Source organism: Gavialis gangeticus, unplaced genomic scaffold (assembly GCF_001723915.1).
Source record: "Gavialis gangeticus isolate Ggan-Ray unplaced genomic scaffold, GavGan_comp1, whole genome shotgun sequence".
NCBI classification, from domain to species: Eukaryota; Metazoa; Chordata; order Crocodylia; family Gavialidae; genus Gavialis; species Gavialis gangeticus.
Window position 1 is genome coordinate 175,862,819 of NW_017729022.1, and position 16,968 is coordinate 175,879,786.

The window sequence follows — 16,968 nt, forward strand, 5'->3', positions numbered from 1 at the left end:
AGAATGGGATGCTGGCTGTTTCCTCTGTTGAACTTGTTCTCCTTAAGTAGACTTCTTGAGCCAGAGAGAAAGTGAGAGTAAGAGTGAGAGATTCTTTAGTCCAGTGTTTTGGACATCTAAACTCCCTGAACGTATGTACTTAGATTGACCTAACCCTAGCTAACTTGATTTAAATGTGATCTAAGTATAATGTCTGCATGTACCCTAAGTTGCCATGCTTCCTGTCTTTTACCTGACTTCAGGGCATGGTTTTGAGGTAGATTTCCCTTGTTAGCAATCCAATCTTCTTCTGATTTAGAGTACAGGTAGTCCTTGACTTAAAAAGTTTCAAGTTACAACATTTCGCACTTACAACATTTATAAATTGACACCCTGTTTCACTTTTACAATGCCAGTTTCAGCTTACAACGCTTGATCTGATGCAAGCCATGCCGGCAAACAACTTCGCTGTGTCACTCACCTACCTGGAGAACATCTGTCCAAGCTTCCTTGGACACTTTCTTTAAGAAAGCAGACAAGACTCCAGATAAACTTGCAGCCAACTTCTCTCCTGAGAAGACTCCAGCCAAGAACCCTTCAAAAAGTCCATCAAAGTCACCTCAAAGAAGTCCTTCCAAATCAATATGATTGCTATTTACAATATATATATATTAATGTAGCTATATTACTCATCTATAATAGATCGAGTACAGAATTCTGGGGTATTTTTGGTGAAAATAAGGTATTGGGCCTTGGTTCAGGAACGAATCCCCCATTTATAACATTGTTTCTTATGAGAAAATTGGTTCTGAGTTACAACATTTTGACTTAAGACGCGGTTTTCAGGAACCAGTCATGTCGTAAGTCTGAGGACTGCCTGTAGTCACTACAGCAGTCCAGCAAATCCAGAACTTTGGTTTTCCTGGCATTCATTATGAGTATACAAAACCCAAATGCTCCATATTGATTAATACAAACTCTGTTCAATCTGAAATTAAATTTCTAATTGTTTTTCATGTGGTGAGAAAATCAATTTTTGGATCACTACGGTGCTTTTTTTTGTCCATTCAACTGCCAAACTGAAAAAATAAATCTATTCTATGCTTAGTGCTATTTGAGATATATTATGCTTACTGGCAGCCACTAAACATTGCACAAAATGGACAGAACTCAGTTCCACCTGTTTTTGCCAGTAGGCCAGTTCCACCCCCACCCGTTCCTGCTCTATGGTATGCTCAATTGATACTGATGCTCTGAGGCAGCTGAGTGTGCTGGAGAGCAGAAGGAGGGGGTTCTGGAGGCTGTCTCTTTTTGACACTCAGAAAATATAGTTACTCTCGTAATGCAGGGAAGATGTGAACAACAACATGCTTCATTTATTTCTGCATTAAAGTTAGAGAGTGTCTAACAGAGAGAGAACCTCATGGGCATATTTAGAATTTCGAAAAGGTAGTGCTGAGGATGCACTGTATCACATCACATATAAAAACAATACATATTTCTCCAATTAAAAGTAAACTAGAAGCTCAACTAATATGCTGAGGGACTAGAGCTGTATTATTCAGTTTAAGATTGAAGCAAAAAAATATAACTTCATTGAAATGAGTTAAACCAATCTGTAGGCCTGTTAAAGAGGAGATTCATTACCAGGAGCAGCAAATAGGCAGCAGAATGGCAGAACAATGGATAGCTTGATTGGTGGATATAAAGACCATTCAAAAGAAGAGAGGGGTAAAGAGGGGAATGAAGAGTTTAGAAGGGATCAGGTAGATTACTATGAGCCATGAGGTCAAGTGACTCCCTCAGCACTTCCCGACTAGAAATTTTGCTGCCACTTCCAGGCAGTTGGTTTTAAACTTTGGATAGACCAGAAATTGAAGGGGGATGCAAGGGCACCAGTATATACCCCCATAAATCTTGCCCTGGAGAACATGAATTTTTTCTGCCAGGTTTGAGAGATGTGTATCATGAGCTCCACATTTGTGAGGAATTGACAGACTTTGCTCAGAGAAAGCAATAATCATATTGAACTGTTCCTGGAGTATTGGTTCTTATGTCCAGAATAACACTCAAGTTATTGAGATCATTACTGGTCTCTGAATGATGAGCTCATACTGAAAGATGTTTCATTATAGGGGCTCAGCATTAGCATTCACCAGGTCAAAGTCTTGAACAAAAAATCCAGAAATAGGAAGAAGGAACAAATGGGACTGATTACAGGGATTGTGCAGGCAGAGGAAGAAGAAATCTAGTTAGTTTTGGGTAACCTTAAAAACATAAAAATTGCAAAAGAGTAGTGGTAGTCTGAGAGAAGTATGCAGATGTCAGATTCTGGTGTCATTTACACTACTCCCCTGAAACCTTCATCAGGGTAAATGGTACAAGAATCATGACCTTGTTAGCTAGAGACTGATTTTATTTAACTGTCTTTTAAAGTTGAAGGCTAAGTAACATGCACCAAAACTGTCAGTCTCAATTTTGCATCCTTGCACTCTCTGTTTAAGAAAACTGCTTGGATTTCAGTTTCTTGTGAATTCCTATTTTCTTTCTTTCTTTAAATAATATAACATGTTTATCTGTGTGTGGTTGCCACAGAACCATTTAGCTGAATGATTTTGTGAGGCTGCATTTCATTTTCTTAGTGGCCATATCTAGCAGTAAAGAAAGGAAGATGCTGCTGTCAGAAATTCACAATAAGTATACATTTTTCGATATTCCATGATTCTTTTGTTTCTCAGCAAGCATGCAGCATTCTTTTTCCTGTAGCATTGCTGGCACTAATACCCAGAGAAGTAACCATTGGTCAGGTTCTCAGTTGCATGATAATGGTGCTTTATGCAATACAAAGATAGGGGAAACTTCCTCAATCCCTGTGTAGGAACAATTAAGAAGGAACTTGAGATTCTTTTAAAGGTGTCATGGGGTGCTGCATAATCCTAGGTATGCGAGCACCTCCGTATGATTTGCGAAATAAACCAAAAGATTTCAAATAGGAGTCCATAGGGTGCTGACAGAAGTTATGCTTTGTCACATAATTGGCTCCCTGAAAGTGCTCTACAGCCATGCCCTGACAGAAGTGCACAGCTGCAGAGCATTTTAGAAGTGCCCGATCCTGCAACAAACCCCAGACCAAGCTCCCTCCTCTCCCTTCCCCACCCCCATCCTGAAGACAGCACCAGAGCAGGGGGCAGGGGGGAGCTAGGGGAAAGAGACTGCAGACATGCAGCCAGCTCCAAGGTGGAGCTCAATCCACCACCACCCTGGAGCCAACAGAGAATGTCTGTTGGGTTGGAGGTGGGAGCGGAGAGGGATTGCTGTAACTCATGGTACTTTCTGTGAAGTGCAATGAGTTACAGTGGGGGAGCTGCACATCTGCCAACACCCTCAGTGTCAAAAATATTCTGACCACTTGTGGTCTTCCCAAGTTCTTTTCAACAGAAGAATAGCTCTATTATTAGTAGTAGTCAAGAAACAAGTGAAAGCTAAGAGCTGGCATTTTCTGAGGGGTGCTTGGAGTCAAATAAAGTTAGGAATCACTGATCAAAGGCTTACAAGCACTCCATCACCCAACCATAAACTAATAAAAATGATCCCTTAAGCAGCATATTTGGTCTGATTGTTGATACTAGCCTTTGGCAGGGTAGAGTCAGAGTTCAAATACCAAGCTACCTGCTGCGAAAATGCACTTCACCTTAGAAACTTTTTAAAAAACTAGACCCATGTGATTCATGATACTGAAATTTAAATTCTAACAATTTTAATTCAGAAACAAATTAATTCTGGCAGTGTTTTACAGGAACTTTGCACTGGTATAAATGGCTACACAAATTACAGAGCACAATAGAGTTAGGTCTTAAATATCTATCGAAAGTATCTAGTATATAGATGCTGTATACTATGTAGATAAACATTTCATGGTTTTATTTCCTTCCCTGGCCCTACATTTATTAAATTTATGTCCAATGACCAGTCAAGGCATTTAATCTTATCTAGCAAAGTAGATACAGAGAGGGATGGTGGCAGAGACGTGACTATTTAAAAATCCGCAGTTAAAGATTCTCGCCCATCCAGGGTTTCATATCCAACTGTATCCATTAGCCTTTTCTTTGGAGATGCAATTTTATTGTGAGGATAGAATCATTCAAAGCCTATTGAGGTCAGTGGCAATATTTCTATCAACTGCAGTTGGCTTTTGATGGACCCAAAGTGCATTAAGCCAGGCCACCAGTGTTTTACAGGGATAATCATTACCCTCAATAACAACATCCAAGGTTGTCATTATGGGATATATTACAAAATTTCCATTCAGTTATTATGTAAAAAGAATAGAAGAACAGCTCTCTTAGGTCTAAATGTAAGAAGAGAAGAACAGACCCTCTTAGGTCTAAATAACTGGGTTGTCATCCTCTTACATTTCTGTTTGAAACCATTTAATTTAATAGCACATGGTTAGCTAATGCATATGAAATAAGGCTGAATATGCAGATGAGCAACCAATGCAGAGACCTATGAATTATTCTGAGAGCTTAATATTAGAAAATGTATTAGTGCAATTGAAAGCATTGTACAAGAACTACCTTCCGTTACGGAATCTCAGTAATAGGTTTGAGGCTTCATTTTATACCCTTGCTCTGGGTGTGGGGCGAGGGAAAAGCTCTGAGAGCTACTGTAATTAAAGCGCCTGGAGTGTGTAGTGTATCCCTATGCTGAAAAATGGCACTGGGAGCACTTTAACTAAAGCTCATTCAACAAGGTTTAGTTAAAGTTCCCCGCTGCCATTTTTCAGTGTGGGGACACTGATATGTGAGATGCTGAAGCCTGCTGGAGCACGGTAATTACCAGGCTCCAGCAGACTCGATAAACCTCTAAATCAATTGAGTCTGCTCCAACACACTGTAATTACAGTGTGTCCGAGCAGCCTCACTGCACATGTATAGGCACCTCATGTGGCTGAAATCTTAAAGCTGTTGAAGCCTCAGCCTAGCACTTTAACATGTTAGATAAGCAAGGTCCAGCCTCATTAATACATGAACTGGGGTTGCCAAAGAACAGATTGCAGAAATTGAGTAAAAAAGCTTAGACCTGGATCTGACCGCTACCAGGGTTCAGGAAGATTTGAATCTGAACCTAGAGGTATATCAGAGAATTTAAGATTCTTTTCCCTCTCAGCCAATACTACACCAGGGGCAAAGTGTGGTGCTGGGAAACGTTGGGTATTCAGGAGTGCTCTGCTTTGAATAAAGTATAAAAATAAGGTCCAAACTTTGTGCCTTAGGCAGATACCGAAGGAAATTTCAGGTAGGTTCCAAGCAACCCTACGGTACAGCCTCAACCCTAATTAGCATTTCCCATTTTTTACAAGAACATTTTTTTCCCTAGTTCTTTCTTAGGTTAGCTTTGTTCTATGTGATTTCTGTATCTTAAGCTGCCTTTCCTTTCTAGCCATCTTCACACTTACATGTCCCTCATCACTATAGTGATTGAGTGCCTTTGACTTCAGACTTGGCTTCCGTCTGTGGATTTAAAACATAAAGTGATTTCTTATGCTAATTGAGGTGAGGGAGAATTTTAAAATGCACAATGAATATTTATAAGCATCCTCAGTGCAACTCAGTGAAACTGGGATGAAAAGGTTGCTAATTTCTGCTACAAGGCAACACTTGGTTCTCAGACTGTAACAGCAACAGAGCAAGTCAGGCCAGTGGGGGCACATGCAGGTTTTAAATACACTTACTATTAGAAGGCATAGTTTTTTTGATTTCTCAGATGTAAATATTGATCAAGTAAGGGGTGAAAGATTTAGGGTCCCTTAAAATTACAGCTTGGATATTTAGGGAACATCTGAGAACATTTGGGCTGCTACATGTTACCTATGCTTTCCTTTCACACATGGATGGTTGCATAGTACATTTGTTTATTGGGGTCCCAATTTAGCAAAGCATTTAAATATATCCTCGAAGTCAGTCCTGCAGGTAGTTTAAATGAAGCTCCCATTCAGCTTTAAGTGATCTGCTCAACTGGGGCATCTTGTGAGCCTCTTTCATCACTGATGCATTTCCATAGATTCAGTGGAGAAGCATCAGCATAACCTTAGTAAAACACTGGAGTGAACTGTAGGGTCACTGAGTTAGAAGAGATCTTAAGGGTTGTCTGGTCCAACCCTTTGCTCAAATGCAATTTCAATGCCTGCCAGTCTGTTCTTGAAAACCGCCAATGTATTATTTATTTAGATAGTTTATACACTACTCTTCCTAACAAAGGCTCAGGTCAGCTTACAGTAAGAGAACAGAATAACTTATAAAACAGAAGAATGAACAAGAAAACCATAAAAATTAAAAGTGAAGGGATTTCCACAACTTCCCTATGCAGCTTTTTCTTACAGTTTGGAGAGTAAGAAACTTTTTCTGAGATTTAATATAAAATCAGTATTGGTGAAATTTAAAGTCATTGCTTCATACCCTACCTTCTGTGGCAAGGGAGATTAGGTGTCTTTCATCCATTTTGTGACAGCCTTTCAAATATTTGAAAACTGTTATCAAATCCCCCCTTATTTTTTTCCCTTCAAACTAAACATATCTAGATCATTCAACCTTTCCTCATGTATCTCACATTCCAGTCCCTTTATCATCTTTGTTGCTTGCCTCTGAATCCTCCCCAGTTCCTTTACATCTTTCAGAAAATGTGGAACATGGAGCTGATTACCATATCCCAGGTGAGGCTTGACAAATAGAGTGGCATTCTTCTGCTACTACTTTTGTTAATGCAGCCAAAATTGTATTTGGGGTTTTTTTGCAACTGCATCACATGGTTGACTCATGCTGAGTTTGTGATCCACCATGACCTCCAGATGTTTCTCAGAAATATAGTTGCCTGTTCATTTAATTGAATACTGTAACAGCTTTTATGTGTGTGTGTCTTAACAGGCAAAGCAGATTTTTATTTGTTTAACTAAGGGTGCATCTACATGTCACCCCACGGCAACGTAGCAATGCACTTTGTCTCCATATGGCACACAATGGTGACATAGCAATCATGTATGTCTATACATGATTGCCAGCTATGTCACCATAGCAGTGTGCTCCTCAGGTATAGCACGCCACTAAGGCAATGTAGTGGTGAAATTTAACTGTGCTCCACATGCACAGTGCAGTAATCACCCATACTGCACCATGCTTTAGTACTTCCAAAAGGAAATACTAAAATATGGTGCCATAGCAATGTCACTGTACGGTAATGTGTAGACGCACCCTAAACACATAGAGGATTAGAAGCTTGGAGATGGCATGTTTTAATGGCTGTTAAAATGGCTCCCGCTTCTCTCTGGCCCAGCAAACAGCAGGGGAGAGTCCACTGTTAAACCTCTTATAATTGCTAAGGAAACTGCAGTAGGTTTTGCTGGAGCACCGTAGCTTGTGAAGCAGCAGTTGAGCTGGTTTGGGCAAATAAGCTGCTTCATGTGGTCTATTCTATCTTGATGAAGGTTGGGGTGTGGAAACAATACTTCATTATTTACAAGAACTTCTATCAAGAGCTATGTACAGTAAAGCAGGAAGAGCTTTGCTACTGCACTTGTAAGGGCTTGGGACCTATTCTTGCCACACCAGGAAGTTCCTGACACCTCATCCAGACTGGCTCCTGGGATGCCACACTTCCTGGACACTCTCTGTTTCCAAGCAGACTTACTGGGTGCCTGTACATGTGACAATGTCACAATGTACACATGATGAAAATTTCCCTTTCTGTGCCTTAATGGCATCACAAATTACATGTATACAAGTTTGGGGGGGTTTAAATGAGTTTGCATCATTGCAAACTAAACTACATCCCAATATAGTTTAGTTTGCAATGTTGCAACTTGGAACACTGCAGACATTAGTCAGGTTCCCTGCAGCCATGGGAGAGGTGGGCAAGCTCTGCAGAAAAAAAAGGATCAGGCCCCTTGCTGCCTCTGCCTTCAGCAGGCTCCTGTGGCCAGCAAGACACCTGGGGCTGCCTGGGAATGGTCTGGCTTGCCCCTGGGGCAGTGTGGGGTGGCAGCAGGAGGGTGGCTGGGTGTGCTGGTGGCTGGAGAAGGTGGTGGGGGTGGTATAGAGGGCATGGGGCTGCCCAGACAGGCTGCTAGCTTCTGAGTCTGCATGGGCTTCCAGCATCCTATGCACCATCCCTGCCACCTTCTCCAGCCACCAGCACACCCAGCCACACTCCCGCCACCTCCCTGCACTGCCCCAGGGGCAAACCAACCCCATCCCGGGCAGCCCCAGGCATTCTGCCAGCTGCAGGAGCCTGCTGATGGCAGAAGCAGTGAGGCTCCTGATCCTTTTTTTCTGTGGAGCCTGCTTGGTTCTCTTATGGCCGGGGGGTCAGCTGACGGAGTACTACCACAGATTAATGGCCCCCTGCCTTCTAGAGAGGCAGACAGGCTCTGCCAAAAAAACAACAAAAAAAGAGAATCAGGCACCTGCAGCCAGCAGGACAATAATATATATACAGTGATGGAAAAGTAAAACCCACCGTTTCAATTAAAAACTCACCGTTTCAATTTAGGGGGCATAGATGCAACCTTAAGGACTACAAACCTATCAAATGTACAAGAGCCCAGTACTCTGTGTCACATTGGGCCATGGCTCCCTGGAAAAATCTTTTCTCTACATTCTTCCTGTGAAAAATAAAGTGTGTCTTATTTTGGGGCACATGGTATTTGAGAAAATATGGTACTTTTCTGTGGTAATTGCTCAGCTCAACATATAATCTTACTTTTTAGCAAAATGGGTATCTCCAATATTAAGCTCAGAATGGCTGCTAGTAATTAAAGGTGATAATGTATATATTTCACAGGTTATCTAGGTTCACAAATACTTCTTGTCCCATGAAGTTTTATACTGTTGAGGAGATCTGAATTTTACACAAAAACATTGCAGAGTGATGCTGTGTTTCTTGATTTGGTTTTACCTCCTTAGGCATAGCACCTTATATCCTTTTGAATTCTAACACTACACCACAAGTGTTTGCAAGTCCTCCACTTTTGTGTCATAGGAGAGTAGGGCTGGAAGGGACCTAATAAGATCATCTAGTTCAGCCACCCCACTGAAGGCAGGATCATCTCTGATTAAACTGTCCCAGCCAAGTGTCTGTCTAACCTTCTCTTGAAAATTTGCAGAGATGGAGATTCCACGACTCTCCAGGTAACCTGTTCCAATTCTTGACCATCTTCATAGTTAGAAAGTTTTTCCTAATCTCCAACCTAAATTTCCTGTGCTGCAGCTTAAGTCCATTGCTCCTAGTCTTGTCCCCTACAGCCATTGAGAAAAGCCCATCTTCATCCTTTCTATACTTGCCCTTCAGGTCCTTGAACCCTCAGTCTTCTCTCCCCAGACTAAATACCCCTACCTCTTTCAGCCGTTCCTCATCTGCAAACTTGACCAGGAAGCTCTCTATTTCTGCATCCATCCAAGTTATTAATAAAAATGTCAGAAGGGACCTTGAAATCTCCTGTCATGACATAGATAATTTATAGTTACCCTTTACTTGTAAGTATTCAGCTGATTATGTAAGCACCTAATAGTAATTCTGCCTAGCTCACATTTCTCCATTTCTTTGTTTTTATTTTATAATTGTTTTGTTCTGAAGACAAGTAGTTGCTTTGCTAAGTCTCCATTGGTAGCCTACGAGAGGCACCATTGCACTAGTTCAGGCAGCCCCATTTAAGGCTGATGAACTATCAAGGAGTAAAAAATAGAATGGCTAAAAATGGTGGGAGAGAAGCAGCAACATGAAATAGGGACATGGTGTTATATGATATAGTAGGAGAACAGAAATGTTAAATTATGCAGAGAGTAGACATGAATCAAAACAGCAGATATGGGAAAGGTTGATTTAATACATTCCTGGCTTTTTGTGTACTCTATAATTTATATAGAAATTTTTGTGTGATGGATAAAGCACGGGGGTGAACCATTACAATTCAATAATAAAGATAAGCTTGAAGCCCAACCCCCATTTTGTTTTTTAATAGCATTATTTTTGTCACTTCTTAAAACTGGTGACAGATTTTGAATGTTGTATCTTTTGCTGAGCCACAAATAATACCAATCCTACTCTGAGCTCCTTTCAGCTGCTTAGGTGCATTTACTGTTTTTCCATAATATACTATGTATACACATTTTTCCATTCTGTTTACAATGAATTTTCTTCTGTAGTTGTTTTCATTAATGTTCAAGGTAAAGGCCAAGTACTGGAATACAAAAACTACCAAGAGAATGTCTCATATACCATCTCATCCCGGCATACCTCACAAAATCTGCTAGAACATGTCTACAGTTTGAATACCCCTTCTTTAGCAGCTATATTGAGATCTATGAGATCATGATGTCTTCAGGCATTCTTGAAAAACTCTGTGATATTAAAGGTTGTTTCATTCAAGTAAACCGAAAATAAGAATTAAAGGCTAGATCGTAACTCGGACACCACACATATGGCAAGCGAACATGGAAGAGTAGCACCCCCTCTTCCTCCCTCACATCTTGAATGCAAACACAAGTAAGTGCATGCATACACCCATTTCCTTGTTCCTCACAGCAGGTGGGCATTGAGTCATTAAGGAATGGGTAGTGGCTGGCTCCATTAGTCCTGTCTGCTTTTCACAGTGGAACAGCTGAGGCAACATCAAGGATACAGATAGGGGTAATCATTTGCAACTGGTATTACAAATTACCTTCCAGGAGCAGTGTAGGAGCAGACAGGGTATCTGCCTATTTAGAATCCTTTTCATGGGATGCTTCTGTGGCAGCTCAGTCATTTACTGTAGGCTCTTTTCAACTGGGCTGTTGCAGTAAATTCCTCTCTCCATTTTCCCCATCTAGTGAACATGGAATTGCAGGGCAGATACAAAGTTTGCCAGCAAATTAAAAAAGTAGTTTGAATCAAAGATAATTTTCTCTGAGAGTCTGGATAGAGGAGGGGCGGGCAGTGAAAACGAGAGACAGGTGTAACTTATGTATTTGCCTCCTACGCAGAATTTAATTAAATAATTGTTTTCTGCCTTCATAGTTGGAACAGAAGCCTGAGAAGAAACAAAGATATCTCAGAGTCACACACATGCAGAAGCAGTTCTTGGTTTAAAAAATCTCAGTGCCCTAAAATGCAATTTGCTTCTACAGATAATAATATGTTCTAGGCATTCCTACCATTTGCAATTCCTCTGCCATTTCAATTGTCTTCCTTTCTTATGGAGATTTTTTAAAATTTTATTTTCTGGTCTACTGCTTTCCAGTAAAAAATTATGAAACAAGATTTTGCACATAGCAGCATCAGTAGCAGTAATAAAGAAAGGAAGAGAGAGATTTTGAAGAAGTGTTGTCCTACAAAGAGTAAGGATAAGTGAAAGGGAGATATATTCTTCTTTAGGGATCAGTGAAAGACAGATATAGTAGTCATCCTTAGATCTGACTTTACAAATTTTTTTTGCTTCATCAGTGTATTATATGCTAGCTACATAAAAATATGTATTGTAAGGAAGTTTTGAAAATAATTAATATAAAATGTTGCTAAAGCCATTAAAGAGTTACCCATCCATTTGAATATATATAGGAAGCACTCAGTGGTGCTACTCTATATTTGCATATCAAGGAAAGAATAGACCCATTTCTGTTCTTGTCTCAGTACTTTTATGATCCTCATTATCATGATTTTCACTACCTCATAATAATTAATGATCTTAATCAGTAATTCATCTCTGAGGAAGGATAGTTTTAATCCCTATGCTCTTGAGCTATGGGGTAGAGTAAGAGATTTGTCCAAGTTCAAGTGTGAAGTTTGTGACTAAACCAGGGACTGAGTTTAGGTAGAGTCCAGGCCTCTCTACCACTACTGCCTTTGGGCTATAGAATAAATATTACTTAGGTACATGTCTGCATATTTAAATTAGCAGAGCTACAGACAAGAGTAAATCACAAACCACAAGATTACACCATTATGGGAAAGAGTTGCTGAATCACTACTGAGCTATTGGATAGCTTTCTAGAGGCAAAGCAGCCCATGGGATTGCTTCTCATGGCTGTACAGTGGATTAAGCAGTAGCTTTTAAAAAACTGGACATTTTAGACCCTTTTGTGGTGCATGTTCTTCCCCCAGTTTGTTTATAATTTGTAAGCATTCACTGAAGAGTTTGTCTAAATTCTTGCAAATTGTTTCTGTTTCCACTATTACTTCCCTACAGTTCTTAGACTGGTCCTCTGGCATTTTTTCCACACACAGTGATTGAATAGCTGAAGATTTTCATTAAGAGAATATGAAATGATCAATAACAATGAATATTTCCAAACCACATTCCCAAACCTTGTGATATTCACAAATATCATCATCAAAACTGATAATTCAATGAATTTCCTGAGGAATGTGTGGTATCTTTCCATGAACTATAACGAGTCAGCTTTAAGTAGCTTGCTCCTGTTCTTGAACCTAGCTGCTTTTGCTTAAAGTCAGTCCAACTGATGCTAAAGAAAGAGTGCACTCAGAAAATGAGCTACAAATACACAAAGGCAGATCCACACAGTGCACTGGTGCACTTGTAACCTACTTTGGCACTTTGGTCGATCCAAAGTTTAAAACCAACTGCCTGGCAAAGGCAGCAGCATTTCTAGTCAGGCAGCACTGAAAAAGTTGCTTGACTTCATGCTTCATTATAATCTGCCTGATCCCTTCTAAACTCTTCCATAGGTGCTAATGTCCCTCTCTTCTTTTCAATGGTCTTGATGTTCCACCAATCATGTTCTGCAATTCTGTTGCCCATTGACTGTTCCTGGTAATGAAGCTCCTATTTCACAGCCTTACAGATTGTTTTTAACTCATTCAAATGAAGTTATATATTTTTTGTGTCAATATTAAACTGAATAGTGCAGCCCTAGGTCCTTAGCATATTAGTAAAGCTTCTAGTTTATTTTTAACTAGAGAAAAATATGTGGGTTTTTTTAATACATGATGGTACATCTCACCATCTGTACCCCCCTTTTCGAAATTCTATATCCACCCATAAAAATACCTATTCTTTCTTTCTATATATGTCAACAATTGCTAAAAGGTTATATGGATCTCTTAGCAAGAGACTATAAGAGGCTATATGAGAGACTATAAAAGTTCCTGATTGCATTTATTTAGATGCTTCATAGTAAAGCAAAAGGAACAGAAGTAACCTGACTTCCCTGGGGTAAAGTAATGGAGAGGCGGGGAGCTGGATCACAGGTCTACAGAGGATGGGATAATCCTTCTAATAATCCTGCATTGAAGAGATGTGTGCATGGTCAACACAACAATTTCTCCTCTCTGGGGTGTCAGCAGAACCTTTGCCACAAAACCTTTGCCACAGGCCATTATCCTTTAAGCTAAAGAAGCAACTCTGTTATCTAGCAGCGGTAGCCAGCCCTTATCCACCAGGGAGGCCTGACGTACTTAGTTTGTTACTCTTGGATTTATTTATTACCTTTAGTACTGTAACACCATTCCCCTCCTTCATCATGATCTTGTCACTTGAGGAAATAGTTCTGTCTACTGCTGCTCTCTTTTGGAATATATTGTCCATACATATAGTTTCATCTCTCAGCCACAGCACTGTACTAGCAATAGTGTGGAACCACTTTATTTTAGAGGGATAATTGAGTGAAATCCACATGGAGGAGGAAGATTTCCTCTCTGGGCTTGCAGTCTGCTGGGGAAAGGGAACTGCTGTTACATCCTTTATGGGGTATCACCTCCTTTTCTTCCTTGTGAGTGCTATTCAGATGGTTTATTCAGAGGAGAGAAAAAATCCAAAAATCCACTTCTTCCCTGTACTTTGTGGGTTGCTGTGCCCCATCAGGGGCATATGTAGGGTAGCATGGAGGGAGTGTAATCAAGTGCACTTACGGAGTTTGTACTAGGAGAAAACATTCCTTGAATCTTTTCTGTCTTCACCCTTGCACATATAGTGCAGGAGTGACTGGACCAGGCAGAAGCTGACTGCAAACTCACACTAAAGGAACTGCAATATTAGCTAGACCTGTTTCAACCTTTTAGTTTTCCTCTGTACATCTTTGAGGCATACACAAATACACTCTTGTCTACACATTCATTAAAGCACCGTAATTACGGCACATTAAATTTAGTACCCATAATTACAGGAACTACCTTAATGTACCATAATGCTACTGTGCATTAGCACCAGCACATGCTTTGTGGTGATGCTAATGTGCAATAGACTAACTGTACTGTGCATTAGCACATGGCATGGGTTTTGCTCACCGTGCTAATGTGCAGTAGAATTAAGTCTACTGCACTTGAAGCATCTCATGTAGGTGTGCCCTCTATGGCTAGGGACAGACATTACATGTAAACTGGTTTAAGGGATCAGAAACTGGTTTAAACCTGTAACAGAACAGATGTTCAGTGGACATAAACCAGTTTAAAAATGTCTGGAACCGGTTTGAGATAAACCAGGTTGAATGTAGTATCAGACTTAATTGATTTGGGTCAAACCCATTAATGCAATGTCTGTCCCAGACCCCTTGTTGATTTAAGATAAATTAGATTCCCCCAGCATCCTGGCATACTTTCTAGGCTGGGCAGGGCTCTCTGCTGTACAGCAGGGCTGGCCCCTCCCCTCTGCTCCCTGGCCAGAGTTTCGGTAGAGACTTGCAGGCACAGAGCATCTGCCTGACTTCTCCCTGCTAAGCAGGGATTATTCCTCCTACCCCTCTGCCTTATGCAGACACCTCAGCATTAGCTAACAGGCCATATGCTGGCTCCAGTCTGTGCTGTGGGAGACGACAAAGGCAGGCAGACTTTTTGGAGAAAATGTCCTTCCTTGGAAGAGCTGTTTAAGAAGAGCCCCATTAGTTAATGGAGAGAGGCTTTGTTTTCTTAATGGGTTAAGAAACCCACCTGAGTTAGGTGATAAACTTCCCCTACTGGGCTGATTAGGAGGAGGGGCGGGGAAATAATCAGAGTGTCCTGCCAGGGCTTGGCCACACCCCCTCAGCTCAGTCCTGTGGAAGTGAAGGGAAGGCTGCTCTAGCACCCCCTAGCTTCTAGCCTTAGCCATTGCTGGCATGTGCCTGAATTTTTTCAGTCCAGAGGGGATGTCCGTGCAGTTACAAAGTGATTTAGCCTAGCCAGGTTAGACTAACCTGCAAAGATTGAATCAATTCAGGCTCAGCCTTTTTGAATGTCTGCTCCTAGCTTATGTGGTTAGATCAAAGTGTTGTCTCAAGGTTTCAGATGCATGCCTGTTCTCTGGCTGCTTGATCTTACTATGTGAACTGACTGTCTGTTTTGCAAAGTGATGCATTTAGGCTGCTTTCTACTTTACTATGAAACTAGTTTGTCAGAAGACAAACAGTATGTGGGTCTTGAGAGCTGCTGTTTTGATGTTGCCTGTAAGTAGAGTAGACATCCACATACTAGATCTCTATCTTTTCCCAATTTCATTTATACCTATATCCTTATATATATTTAACATATTATGGAATTGGTAGAACATATTCTGACAAAGTATTTTTTCTTTAGAATACCTCAGTTTATCAAAAAAGGAAAAAATCTATGGTGACATTGATTTTGACAAAATTTGGTGTAAATGAATCATTTCACTAAATTTGCACAAAACATTTTGATCTTTTGGGGAATGTTTGTTTTAAAATATATTTGAAGTTGTATTACAAAATAAAACATACGACTTTTGAAATGTCAAAATGAAATGGTTTGCTATTCTTGAAATGAAAAAAATCAATTAACTTAAAATGGTGTTTTTTCAAAAATGTAATTTGCAGGAAGCTTTAAAGTTCTTTTATTCCTATTTGGAACAAAACCACACTTTTATTAAGCAAATTTTAGTTCTTGGACAGTTCTACACTTATACCAGAAAATGCTTGAAAATATAATAGCAGGCAAGATCACTAATATGAATAAGAACTAATTTCTTAAAAGGAAATGAATAGATATCTGGGTATAATAATGTGAATTCTCAGTTCACATAGAATATTATATTCATGAAGAGTAAAATTCAGCTCCCTTGTGCTAAGCAGTAGTTTTTCTCTATAAGCAGGTCTATTGAAATCAGGCCTTTGGTCTCAATTACCAGTCAGATTGATCAATGTTACAAATGTCCATGCTTAAATTTTCATTAAGTACAGGAGACTTTACTTGAAAAGAAATCTTTAATTTCCTTTTATATGAAGTATTTAAAAAAAAAGAATTCACTGTTTTGTCACTTGGCCCCTTACCATACGGTTAAAAATACTGCCAGATTAAGTCCCTGCAACTAAAAAATATTAGAAGCATTGAAATACAACATATTTTGAGAGGTACCAATATTCAGCTTTTACAAGAGAATTTCAAGTGAAAACTATTTGCTTGATTTTATGTAAATTATGGACTGGAATTTGCCTGTGAAGATAAAATTACCAGAAGTTTTCAGAAATTGAGACACAAATGAAGTTTTTTGACTGAATGGTAGAAATGTTATACCATGTTAATAATACACAGTAAGTATATGAAACTATCTGTTTTCCTTATTTTTCCTTATAAAATTAATTCCATGGTATTCAGTAGACCTTCCAGACGTTGCATCTCAGGCAATGAAAATTGGTCTTTTTTCTGCCTTCATTCTCGTAACGTCATCTTAGGTGCATTATATCCCTCCTATTGCTGATATACAGTATGTGGCAATTTTAACTTATTTGCAGCTCATTCTGTCTTTTCATTTTGGATGTTTCAGCATGTAGGAAATAATCCTGATGTAAGTTGGTAAATGCTTCAGGAGAGCTGGCAATGTTTGCTATGAATGCAGGGGGACTTAATATCATATACAAGTGAAATGTTGTATTTTATACCCGTGACAACTAACCTTTGTGCTAAAGTAACATTTTCAGCCCTCTAAGGCTAAGTGCAGACATTCAGGGATGGGGTCAAGAGGTTAGAGAGCGTTAAAAAGATCAACCTGATCCAAGATAAGTTGGGATGGGG

General features: G+C 39.9%; 1 protein-coding gene and 1 long non-coding RNA gene across 2 annotated transcripts in view; one reads left to right on the top strand and one right to left on the bottom strand.

The window, feature by feature from the left end:
* Positions 1-16,968, top strand: part of PCSK2 (proprotein convertase subtilisin/kexin type 2) — a 245,917-nt gene that overhangs the window by 24,650 nt on the left and 204,299 nt on the right. The window lies entirely within an intron of this gene.
* The window catches only part of LOC109296917, a 386,887-nt gene continuing 377,016 nt past the window's right edge, over positions 7,098-16,968 (bottom strand). Inside the window, exon 3 of the long non-coding RNA XR_002097096.1 lies at positions 7,098-7,159. This is a non-coding gene — a long non-coding RNA (uncharacterized LOC109296917). The remainder of the gene's footprint in view (positions 7,160-16,968) is intronic.